Here is a 12,986-nt window from a genome sequence, read left to right as displayed (position 1 = left end):
TGATAACAAAATAGAACTCAAGGTACTGAAAGGGTAAACGTTCTCAGCTTTAATGAGTATACATCGATGATATAAATTACAGAACGAGTGGTTTTGTGTCACTTTCATACGAGTTAGTAAATTTCTCAAAAGTTACAATTTCAAGAGCTTCAATGGAACATGAAATGCACTCAAGGTACTGAAAGGGTAAACGTTCTCAGCTTTAATGAGTATACATCGATGATATAAATTACAGAACGAGTGGTTTTGTGTCACTTTCATACGAGTTAGTAAATTTCTCAAAAGTTACAATTTCAAGAGCTTCAATGGAACATGAAATGCAGCAATAACAAGTTTATGTGACCCGTTTCTACGAAATTCGCAGTTCGTTCGCAAGAATTTGACAGGGAGTGATATACATTGCCATCCAAAAGTTGTTACATATGTAAAAAAAATCCTAAGAATTTATTTCTTAGACTAACTAAATATCAAAAAACGTTTTATGAGTTAAAGGCGATAGATAAGTCGATACACATACTGATGTCTGTAAAAATGTATGTTTGTAAAAATCCACGTGTAACACAACTTTTGAGGGTAGTGCATAACTTCAAAGTAGTAATTAACCGGAGTATCGCGTGTGCTAGAAATGACGTACCTGTGAAAGTCTGACTGGGGTCCGGCCTTCCTGTGGGATGATTGTAATGACGAGAAGACGGCCCTCTGGTACCTGGCTCGTCCGACAGATTGGACATGTCTTCTTACTGGTGCTGAGGAACCATCGTAATACACATTCTCGGTGGAAAACTGAAACGCATAGATGTCAAGTTTAGTCGATGTGGTCTACACTGATATACGATCATTAAATGATTTATGTGTCCATATTAATACAAGAATGACTGAAAATACGATTTAACTTAAAAACTGCATCATACATATAACTTAGATCCCAAGTATCATAAAAAAAATGAAAAAAGGCAGACAGACACACTATACTTTTGTGATTGTTCAGACCTAAATCAGTGTTACCAACTGTCGTGTTTTACCAAGAGGACGTAACTCTATCTTGTCTGTATTCTTACCACAATTTCAGACGAGCTTACTGCTTAGTTAATTCAAAGGGACAAAACTCTACCTTAACTGCAGTTTCCCACTATTTTGTCTAAAGAGACATAACTCTATTTTTACTGTATCTTACCATGATTACAGGCGAGTCTCGTGACTTTATGATTGGTAGAATGCTCACTGTCGTTACAAATTGCACATTCGAAATCTGAAAAAAAAATATAACAGAATTTGTAAAAGATGAGAATCAAAGCCCAGAGATAGCTATATAGGTTCTAAACATAGCAAATGATAAAATCGTCGTATTTAGAAAGTTAAAAAACCTTTCCAAATATGTTTAAAGGGACCTCGTTAATGGTCTCATCTTCTACAAATATCCAACCCCAAAAACGTAACGGAATAAAAAATATCAGCAGAACTTCCACTCATTAATCCTCATTTGTATGTGGTCAACATCTCTCCCTGGAACATTGCTCTGATATAACTTGTTCCTGATACACTCTATCGTGGTATTGTGAATTATGGTTATAAACTACTCAGTATTCAGTGAATAGACTGGCTAGTTCGTCTGTCTATTCCGACCATTAGAGCATGTCTTTGTATGCTTCAATCTATGAAAAGCATTCATCACGAAGATAAATACCATAAGCATTTGGAACGACTTAAAAACTCAAAAAAAAAATCAAAGCTAACTGATCTTTGGTCCTGCCATTAGGTCACTGGGTATCTAGTGGTGACTTTGGTCCTACTTTCCGGATGATGTGGGTAGTTTTATTTTGCTAGTAACCTTAATACGGATCTCTTTAATTCTCATCTCAGTGACAGTCCAGCCTGCCTGTGCGGATTTCAAAACGAAGATCGTGAACACTATTTTCTATACTGTCCTTTATACGTCAACCCTAGACGGCTCCTTTTTAACTCTATCTTTTAACTTGACAATGATATACCACTGACAACACAAACATTTTTGCAAGGCTCTGAAAGACACGATATGAACATTAATAAAGCTATATTGGATAAAGTTCAGTGCTTTGTCAGAGATACCAATAGATTTCGCTGATTTTGTTGAATAGATTTCGTTGAATATCTTGTTAAATCATATTTTTTTTTATCTGTAATGATATGAACTAGGAGACATTTTGTATATGATGTTTAGCAATATCTAGCTTGATGTTTTAGGATATCATCATCATTAAAGAAATATAGCAATTCAGATTATTTATGTATATATCAATATTAATTTGTATCTACTGTTAATATGTAAGGAGAGGGCGTGTATAGGCATGTTGCCTGTTGCCCAATTCCGATTGTCTGTAACATCTGACAATAAAATATTCTGAAATGAAAAAAAGTTATGGGTAGATATAGGTAGATATGGGTAGATATAGGTATGGGTAGATATAGGTAGATATGGGTAGATATAGGTAGATATAGGTAGATATAGGTAGATATGGGTAGATAAAGGCCCAGTGGCATTGCACTAGATCACCAAACAACTAAATGTGATCAGGTATTACTGTCTGGGAATATATAATACTAGTGTCACTGCTAGTTGGTCACTGAACATCTGTTGGTGGGTATCGCCGGTCAGTCTCTAGGACTTACCTTCTGGGACGGTATCAACGGTCATTGTCTAGGACTTACCTTCTGGGACGGTATCGACGGTCAGTCTCTAGGACTTACATTACCTTCTGGGACGGTATCGCCGGTCAGTCTCTAGGACTTACCTTCTGGGACGGTATCGACGGTCAGTGTCTAGGACTTACCTTCTGGGACGGTATCGCCGGTCAGTGTCTAGGACTTACCTTCTGAGACGGTATCGCCGGTCAGTGTCTAAGACTTACCTTCTGGGACGGTATCGGCGGCCAGTCTCTAGGACTTACCTTCTGGGACGGTATCGACGGTCAATCTCTAGGACTTACCTTCTGGGACGGTATCGACGGTCAGTCTCTAGGACTTACCTTCTGGGACGGTATCGACGGTCAGTCTCTAGGACTTACCTTCTGGGACGGTATCGACGGTCAGTCTCTAGGACTTACCTTCTGGGACAGTATCGACGGTCAGTCTCTAGGACTTACCTTCTGGGACGGTATCGACGGTCAGTCTCTAGGACTTACCTTCTGGGACGATATCGACGGTCAGTCTCTAGGACTTACCTTCTGGGACGGTATCGACGGTCAGTCTCTAGGACTTATCTTCTGGGACGGTATCGACGGTCAGTCTCTAGGACTTACCTTCTGGGACGGTATCGACGGTCAGTCTCTAGGACTTACCTTCTGGGACGGTATCGACGGTCAGACTCTAGGACTTATCTTCTGGGACGGTATCAACGGTCAGTCTCTAGGACTTAGCTTCTGGGACGGTATCGACGGTCAGTCTCTAGGACTTACCTTCTGGGACGGTATCGACGGTCAAAGGCTTCAGCATATCGCTCTGAAGCATTTTTTCGGTCATGGATGGCTGACCATCAGGGACGGACATTGTCTCTGGTTCGGTACCATCTGCGAACAATGGCAGTGGATGGAGGTAGTATTCAAGGGATGTCCCATACCGCATCTGTAAGGAAAGGGGAAACAGAATAAACTTTAGGGATGGAAGTCATATTCAAGGGATGTCCCATATAGAATTTGTAAGGATAGAGGAATATTTGTGTGCAGAAAACCGTCTATTTCTTTGCAAGCTTGTCAAGTATTCAAAACGAATACATCCTCGATATTTCAGGGGTACTATCACTGTCGTAATATCCACCCATGAACTTTGTTATAACCAAAAATTAACGACAATCCTGTGATAGGTAGTTTGGTCCTTTACTGTCCATCAAAAGAATCGAATAACGATACACTGTGATTGACTGTATGGCTTTGAAGTTGGACGCTGCTTTCATCAAGCTCTTCGAAGAAAGACATTGTAAACATATAATTGGTCAGTGAAATGTCTTCAGTTTTACAACAACAATGTCAAGGGGTTGATATAACGATGGTGATAGTAACCCATCAAGTGAATAATGACTTAATGTTTTACTATTCGTTGCCGGTTTGCCATCTTTGCTACTATTTTACTTGGAGATTTATATTTTAATAATTCAATTTTGCTTGTTACTGATGATACCGTTTGTATACAGTATTTCCCAGTCCTATTGCTGTTTTATGTTTTCGTTGTACCTATATTTACTGTTTATTACTGGCCATGTTACCACTGTCTTAATTTTGGTTCACTTGCACTCTCCTGTGATTAATGGTTAACTTAGCTGATTGTCCATTGGTTATAACACACCAGTGTATATTGTACTAACAGTACAATACATCACATTAAATAAGTAAAGTTTTTCTCACCCATTGCTGTAAAAGATGTTTGTCCCTTTGAAAGCTGAATTGTTTGCACAACAAATTATGATAATACACAATAGCTATGTCACTTGTATTTGTAGTAAACATTTTGTTGCATGTATGGTAACTATCATCACTCAGCTTCTTACTTCAAACATTCACTTTTATTATATTTTAGGGATTTAGAGAGATCATAGCTTGCTAATGTTCCAAAACGTTCTGAAGCAAGATCGGATAAAAATCATAATAACGATAATGTTATGCATTATAGCTATTTACGTTTAACCTAAGCAAACTGGTCTTATCATTTATTCATATGCTTTGTATTCAAATTTTCATATTAATACTTTACTCGATAAGTAACAGGAACGCCAATTTTATAACACTTAAAATATTTTGCGAATTATAGTAGGAAAACGAAATAAAAAATAACCAAGAGTAAACTAAAAAAAACATGGAGGAAGTTAAACTAAATTCCGGGGTATTTCATATCTAAAATGAAAGAATGTAATATATGGAAAATTACTCACAGCGTTTGATGAGTTCGTATCATTTACGAGGTCAACTTATATTTGAAATAATTTGTATGAAACCATGATGATAGTTACTATTCATGCACGAAGGTCCTTGTTTTATATATTGGATGTTTTCTTCTATTCATAATGGTACCGGAGGATCTAACAAAGATTTTTTGGTATATTTATATTGGGTGTTTTGTTTAGACCCAACGAAGGCCCTTAGTATATATTGGATGTTTACCTTCTATTTGTAGTAGTACCAGAAGTACCTACAAAGACCTTTGGTTTATATTGGATGTTTACCTTCTGTTTGTAGCAGTACCAGAAGAACCCTCTAAGACCCTTGGTATATATTGGATGTTTACCTTCTGTTTGTAGCAGTACTAGAAGAATCCAAAAAGACCCTTGATATGTATTGGATGTTTACCTTCTGTTTGTCGCAGTACCAGAAGATCCCCCAAAGACCCTTGGTATATATATTGGATGTTTACCTTCTGTTTGTAACAGTACCAGAATATCCGACAAAGACTCTTAGTTTATATATTGGATGTTTACCTTCAGTTTGTAGTAGTACTTTTGTTTGTCGCAGTACCAGAAGATCCCCCAAAGACCCTTGGTATATATATTGGATGTTTACCTTCTGTTTGTAACAGTACCAGAATATCCCACAAAGACTCTTAGTTTATATATTGGATGTTTACCTTCAGTTTGTAGTAGTACTAGAATAATCCACAAAGACCCTTGGTATATATTGGATGTTTACCTTCTGTTTGTAGCAGTACCAGAGGACCCCACAAAGACCCTTGGTATATATTGGATGTTTACCTTCTGTTTGTAGCAGTACCAGAGGACCCCACAAAGACCTTGGTATGTATTGGATGTTTACCTTCTGTTTGTAGCAGTACCAGAGGACCCACAAAGACCCTTGGTATATATTGGATGTTTACCTTCTGTTTGTAGCAGAACCAGATGATCCCTCAAAGACCCTTGGTATATATTGGATGTTTACCTTCTGTTTGTAGCAGTACCAGAAGAATCCACAAAGACCCTTGGTATATATTGGATGTTTACCTTCTGTTTGTAGCAGTACCAGATGATCCCTCAAAGACCCTTGGTATATATTGGATGTTTACCTTCTGTTTGTAGCAGTACCAGAAGATCCCTCAAAGACCCTTGGTATATATTGGATGTTTACCTTCTGTTTGTAGCAGTACCAGATGATCCCTCAAAGACCCTTGGTATATATTGGATGTTTACCTTCTGTTTGTAGCAGTACCAGAAGATCCCTCAAAGACCCTTGGTATATATTGGATGTTTACCTTCTGTTTGTAGCAGTACCAGAAGATCCCACAAAGACCCTTGGTATATATTGGATGTTTACCTTCTGTTTGTAGCAGTACCAGAAGATCCCTCAAAGACCCTTGGTATATATTGGATGTTTACCTTCTGTTTGTAGCAGTACCAGAAGACCCCACAAAGACCCTTGGTATATATTGGATGTTTACCTTCTGTTTGTAGCAGTACCAGAAGAACCCTCAAAGACCCTTGGTATATATTGGATGTTTACCTTCTGTTTGTAGCAGTACCAGAAGACCCCACAAAGACCATTGGTATATATTGGATGTTTACCTTCTGTTTGTAGCAGTACTAGAAGAATCGACAAAGACCCTTGGTATGTATTGGATGTTTACCTTCTGTTTGTATTTGTACCAGAAGAACCCACAAAGACTCTTAGTTTATATATTGGATGTTTACCTTCAGTTTGTAGTAGTACTAGAATAATCAACAAAGACCCTTAGTATATACGTTAGATGTTTACCTTCTGTTTGTACCAGTACCAGACGAACCCACAAAGACCTTTGGTTTATATTGGATGTTTACCTTCTATTTGTAGCAGTACAGAAGGTCCCACAAAGACCCTTGGTATATATTGGATGTTTACCTTCTGTTTGTAGCAGTACCACAAGATCCCACAAAGATCTTGGTATAGTATGATTTTACCTTTGTTTGTAGCAGTATGAGAATCCACAAAGACCTTGGTATATATTGGATGTTTACCTTCTGTTTGTAGCAGTACCAGAAGAATCCACAAAGACCCTTGTATATATTGGATGTTTACCTTCTGTTTGTAGCAGTACCAGAGATCCTCAAAGACCCTTGTATATATATGGATGTTTACCTTCTGTTTGTAGCAGTACCAGAAGAATCCACAAAGACCCTTGGTATATATTGGATGTTTACCTTCTGTTTGTAGCAGTACCAGAAGATCCCACAAAGACCCTTGGTATATGTATTGGATGTTTACCTTCTGTTTGTAGCAGTACCAGAAGATCCCACAAAGACCCTTGTTATATATTGGATGTTTACCTTCTGTTTGTAGCAGAACCAGATGATCCCTCAAAGACCCTTGGTATATATTGGATGTTTACCTTCTGTTTGTAGCAGTACCAGAAGTACCTACAAAGACCTTTGGTTTATATTGGATGTTTACCTTCTGTTTGTAGCAGTACCAGAAGAACCCTCTAAGACCCTTGGTATATATTGGAGGTTAACCTTCTGTTTGTAGCAGTACCAGAAGACCCCACAAAGACCCTTGGTATATATTGGATGTTTACCTTCTGTTTGTAGCAGTACCAGAAGACCCCACAAAGACCCTTGATATATATTGGATGTTTACCTTCTGTTTGTAGCAGTACCAGAAGATCCCCAAAGACCCTTGGTATATATTGGATGTTTACCTTCTGTTTGTAGCAGTACCAGAAGAATCCCTCAAAGACCCTTGGTATATATTGGATGTTTACCTTCTGTTTGTAGCAGTACTAGAAGAATCCACAAAGACCCTTGGTATATATTGGATGTTTACCTTCTGTTTGTAGCAGTACCAGAAGATCCCTCAAAGACCCTTGGTATATATTGGATGTTTACCTTCTGTTTGTAGCAGTACCAGATGATCCCACAAAGACCCTTGGTATATATTGGATGTTTACCTTCAGTTTGTAGCAGTACCAGAAGAATCCAAGACCCTTGATATTATTGGATGTTTACCTTGTTTGTAGCAGACGATATCCCCAAAGACCCTTGGTATGTATTGGATGTTTACCTTCTGTTTGTAGCAGTACCAGAAGATCCTACAAAGACCCTTGGTATATATTGGATGTTTACCTTCTGTTTGTAGCAGTACCAGAAGATCCCACAAAGACCCTTGGTATATATTGGATGTTTACCTTCTGTTTGTAGCAGTACCAGAAGAATCCCTCACAAAGACCCTTGGTATATATTGGATGTTTACCTTCAGTTTGTAGCAGTACCAGAAGATCCTCAAAGACCCTTGGTATATATTGGATGTTTACCTTCTGTTTGTAGCAGTACTAGAAGAATCCACAAAGACCCTTGGTATATATATTGGATGTTTACCTTCTGTTTGTAGCAGTACCAGATGATCCCTCAAAGACCCTTGGTATATATATTGGATGTTTACCTTCTGTTTGTAGCAGTACCAGAAGATCCCTCAAAGACCCTTGGTATATATTGGATGTTTACCTTCTGTTTGTAGCAGTACTAGAAGAATCCACAAAGACCCTTGGTATATATATTGGATGTTTACCTTCTGTTTGTAGCAGTACCAGAAGATCCCAAAGACCCTTGGTATATATTGGATGTTTACCTTCTGTTTGTAGCAGTACTAGAAGAATCCACAAAGACCCTTGATATATATTGGATGTTTACCTTCTGTTTGTAGCAGTACCAGAAGATCCCTCAAAGACCCTTGGTATATATATTGATGTTTACCTTCTGTTTGTAGCAGTACCAGAAGATCCATTGGTATATATATTGGATGTTTACCTTCTGTTTGTAGCAGTACCAGAAGATCCCTCAAAGACCCTTGTTTGTTAGCAGTGAAGTATTGGTATATATTGGATGTTTACCTTCTGTTTGTAGCAGTACCAGAAGATCCCTCAAAGACCCTTGGTATATATATTGGATGTTTACCTTCTGTTTGTAGCAGTTACCAGAAGATCCCTCAAAGACCCTTGGTATATATTAGATTTTAACCTTCTGTTTGTATATGTACCAGAAGAACCCACAAAGACTATTAGTTTATATATTGGATGTTTACCTTCAGTTTGTAGTAGTACTAGAATAATCAACAAAGACCCTTAGTATATACGTTAGATGTTTACCTTCTGTTTGTACCAGTACCAGACGAACCCACAAAGACCTTTGGTTTATATTTGGATGTTTTACCTTCTATTGTATTGTAGTACAGAATAATCAGAAAGGATGTTTAACCCACATTTATTGGATGTTTACCTTTCTGTTTGTAGCAGTACCAGAAGATCCACAAAGACCTTTGGTATATATGTAATGAGATTTTTACCTTCTGTTTGTAGCAGTACCAGAAGATCCCACAAAGACCTTTGGTATATGTAATGGATTTTTACCTTCTGTTTGTAGCAGTACCAGAAGAATCCACAAAGACCATTGGTATATATTGGATGTTTACTTTCTGTTTGTAGCAGAACCAGATGATTCCTCAGAGACCCTTGGTATATATTGGATGTTTACCTTCTGTTTGTAGCAGTACTAAAAGAATCCACAAAGACCCTTGATATGTATTGGATGTTTACCTTCTGTTTGTAGCAGTACCAGAAGATCCTACAAAGACCCTTGGTATATGTATTGGATGTTTACCTTCTGTTTGTAGCAGTACCAGAAGATCCTACAAAGACTCTTGGTTATATATTGGATGTTTACCTTCAGTTTGTAGCAGAACCAGATGATCCCTCAAAGACCCTTGGTATATATTGGATGTTTACCTTCTGTTTGTAGCAGTACCAGAAGATCCCACAAAGACCCTTGATATATATTGGATGTTTACCTTCTGTTTGTAGCAGAACCAGATGATCCCTCAAAGACCCTTGGTATATATTGGATGTTTACCTTCTGTTTGTAGCAGTACTAGAAGAATCCACAAAGACCCTTGGTATATATTGGATGTTTACCTTCTGTTTGTAGCAGAACCAGATGATCCCTCAAAGACCCTTGGTATATATTGGATGTTTACCTTCTGTTTGTAGCAGTACTAGAAGAATCCACAAAGACCCTTGATATATATTGGATGTTTACCTTCTGTTTGTCCTCTTTTTTTGCAGTACCAGAAGATCCCCAAAGACTTCTTGGTATATGTAGGATGTTTACCTTTCTTTGTTTGTAGCAGTACCAGAAGATCCTACAAAGACCCTTGGTATATGTATTGGATGTTTACCTTCTGTTTGTAGCAGTACCAGAAAATCCCACAAAGACTCTTAGTTATATATTGGATGTTTACCTTCTGTTTGTAGCAGAACCAGATGATCCCTCAAAGACCCTTGGTATATATTGGATGTTTACCTTCTGTTTGTAGCAGTACTAGAAGAATCCACAAAGACCCTTGATATATATTGGATGTTTACCTTCTGTTTGTAGCAGAACCAGATGATCCCTCAAAGACCCTTGGTATATATTGGATGTTTACCTTCTGTTTGTAGCAGAACCAGATGAACCCTCAAAGACCCTTGGTATATATTGGATGTTTACCTTCTGTTTGTAGCAGTACTAGAAGATCCCTCAAAGACCCTTGGTATATATTGGATGTTTACCTTCTGTTTGTAGCAGTACCAGAAGATCCCTCAAAGACCCTTGGTATATATTGGATGTTTACCTTCTGTTTGTAGCAGAACCAGATGATCCCTCAAAGACCCTTGGTATATATTGGATGTTTACCTTCTGTTTGTAGCAGTACTAGAAGATCCCTCAAAGACCCTTGGTATATATTGGATGTTTACCTTCTGTTTGTAGCAGTACCAGATGATCCCTCAAAGACCCTTGGTATATATATTGGATGTTTACCTTCTGTTTGTAGCAGTACTAGAAGAATCCACAAAGACCCTTGGTATATATATTGGATGTTTACCTTCTGTTTGTAGCAGTACTAGAGGAATCCACAAAGACCCTTGGTATATATTGGATGTTTACCTTCTGTTTGTAGCAGTACCAGTTGATCCCTCAAAGACCCTTGGTATATATATTGGATGTTTACCTTCTGTTTGTAGCAGTACAAGAAGATCCTACAAAGTCCATTGGTATATATATTGGATGTTTACCTTCTGTTTGTAGCAGTACTAGAAGAATCCACAAAGACCCTTGATATATATTGGATGTTTACCTTCTGTTTGTAGCAGTACCAGAAGATCCCTCAAAGACCCTTGGTATATATATTGGATGTTTACCTTCTGTTTGTAGCAGTACCAGAAGATCCAACCAGATATATACCAGAAGATCCAACAAAGACCCTTGGTATATATATTGGATGTTTACCTTCTGTTTGTAGCAGTACCAGAAGATCCCTCAAAGACCCTTGGTATATATATTGGATGTTTACCTTCTGTTTGTAGCAGTACCAGAAGATCCCTCAAAGACCCCTGATATCAATATATATTGGAATGTTTACCTTCTGTTTGTAGCAGTAACAGAGATCCCTCAAAGACCCTTGGTATTATATTTGGATAGTTTACCTTCTGTTTGTAGCAGCAGTACTAGAAGAATCCACAAAGACCCTTGGTATATATATTGGATGTTTACCTTCTGTTTGTAGCAGTACCTGAAGATCCCACAAAGACCCTTGATATATATAGGATGTTTACCTTCTGTTTGTAGCAGAACCAGATGATCCACAAAGACCCTTGGTATATATTGGATGTTTACCTTCTGTTTGTAGCAGTACTAGAAGAATCCACAAAGACCCTTGATATATATTGGATGTTTACCTTCATGTTTGTAGCAGAACCAGATGATCCCTCAGAGACCCTTGGTATGATATTGGATGTTTACCTTCTGTTTGTAGCAGTACTAGAAGAATCCAAAAAGACCCTTGATATGTATTGGATGTTTACCTTCTGTTTGTAGCAGTACCAGAAGATCCCTACCAAAGACCCGTGGTATATATATTGGATGTTTACCTTCTGTTTGTAGCAGTACCAGAAGATCCCTCAAAGACCCTTGGTATATATTTGGATGTTTACCTTCTGTTTGTAGCAGTACCAGATGATCCCTCAAAGACCCACAAAGACTTGGTATATATATTGGCCCTCAAAGGATGTTTACCTTATGTTTGTAGCAGAACCAGATGATCCCTCAAAGACCCTTTGGTATATATTTGATTGTTTACCTTCTGTTTGTAGCAGTACCAGAAGATCCCTCAAAGACCCTTGGTATATATTGGATGTTTACCTTCTGTTTGTAGCAGAACCTATAGCAGAATCCACAGAAGACCCTTGGTATATATATTGGATGTTTTACCTTCAGTTTGTAGCAGTACTGAAGAATCCACAAAGACCCTTGGTATATATTGGATGTTTACCTTCTGTTTGTAGCAGTACTAGAAGAATCCACAAAGACCCTTGATATATATTGGATGTTTACCTTCTGTTTGTAGCAGTACCAGAAGATCCCTCAAAGACCCTTGGTATATATATTGGATGTTTACCTTCTGTTTGTAGCAGTACCAGAAGATCCCTCAAAGACCCTTGGTATATATATTGGATGTTTACCTTCTGTTTGTAGCAGTACCAGAAGAATCCACAAAGACCCTTGATATATATTGGATGTTTACCTTCTGTTTGTAGCAGTACCAGATGATCCCTCAAAGACCCTTGGTGTAAATCTGATGTTTACCTTCTGTTTGTAGCAGTACCAGAAGATCCAACAAAGACCATTGGTATATATATTGGATGTTTACCTTCTGTTTGTAGCAGTACCAGAAGATCCCTCAAAGACCCTTGGTATATATTGGATGTTTACCTTCTGTTTGTAGCAGTACCAGAAAGATCCCTCAAAGACCCTTGGTATATATATTGGATGTTTACCTTCTGTTTTGTAGCAGTACCAGAAGATCCCTCAAAGACCCTTGATATATATATTGGATGTTTACCTTCTGTTTGTAGCAGTACCAGAACATCCCTCAAAGACCCTTGGTATATATAATTGGATGTTTACCTTCTGTTTGTAGCAGTACCAGAAGATCCCACAAAGACCCTTGATATATATTGATGATTTTACCTTC

At 38.0% G+C, this 12,986-nt stretch overlaps 1 protein-coding gene and 1 pseudogene across 1 annotated transcript in view; one reads left to right on the top strand and one right to left on the bottom strand.

Moving 5' to 3' along the window:
- The window catches only part of LOC138320691 (nascent polypeptide-associated complex subunit alpha-like), an 88,657-nt gene that overhangs the window by 27,825 nt on the left and 47,846 nt on the right, over window positions 1-12,986 (top strand). The window lies entirely within an intron of this gene.
- LOC138320687 (uncharacterized) overlaps window positions 1-12,986 on the bottom strand; it is a 28,852-nt pseudogene that overhangs the window by 753 nt on the left and 15,113 nt on the right.

This window comes from Argopecten irradians, chromosome 4 (assembly GCF_041381155.1).
Source record: "Argopecten irradians isolate NY chromosome 4, Ai_NY, whole genome shotgun sequence".
Taxonomy (NCBI): Eukaryota; Metazoa; Mollusca; class Bivalvia; order Pectinida; family Pectinidae; genus Argopecten; species Argopecten irradians.
The sequence above is the reverse complement of the archived record's forward strand: the minus strand, read 5'-3'. Positions and strand labels throughout refer to the sequence as shown.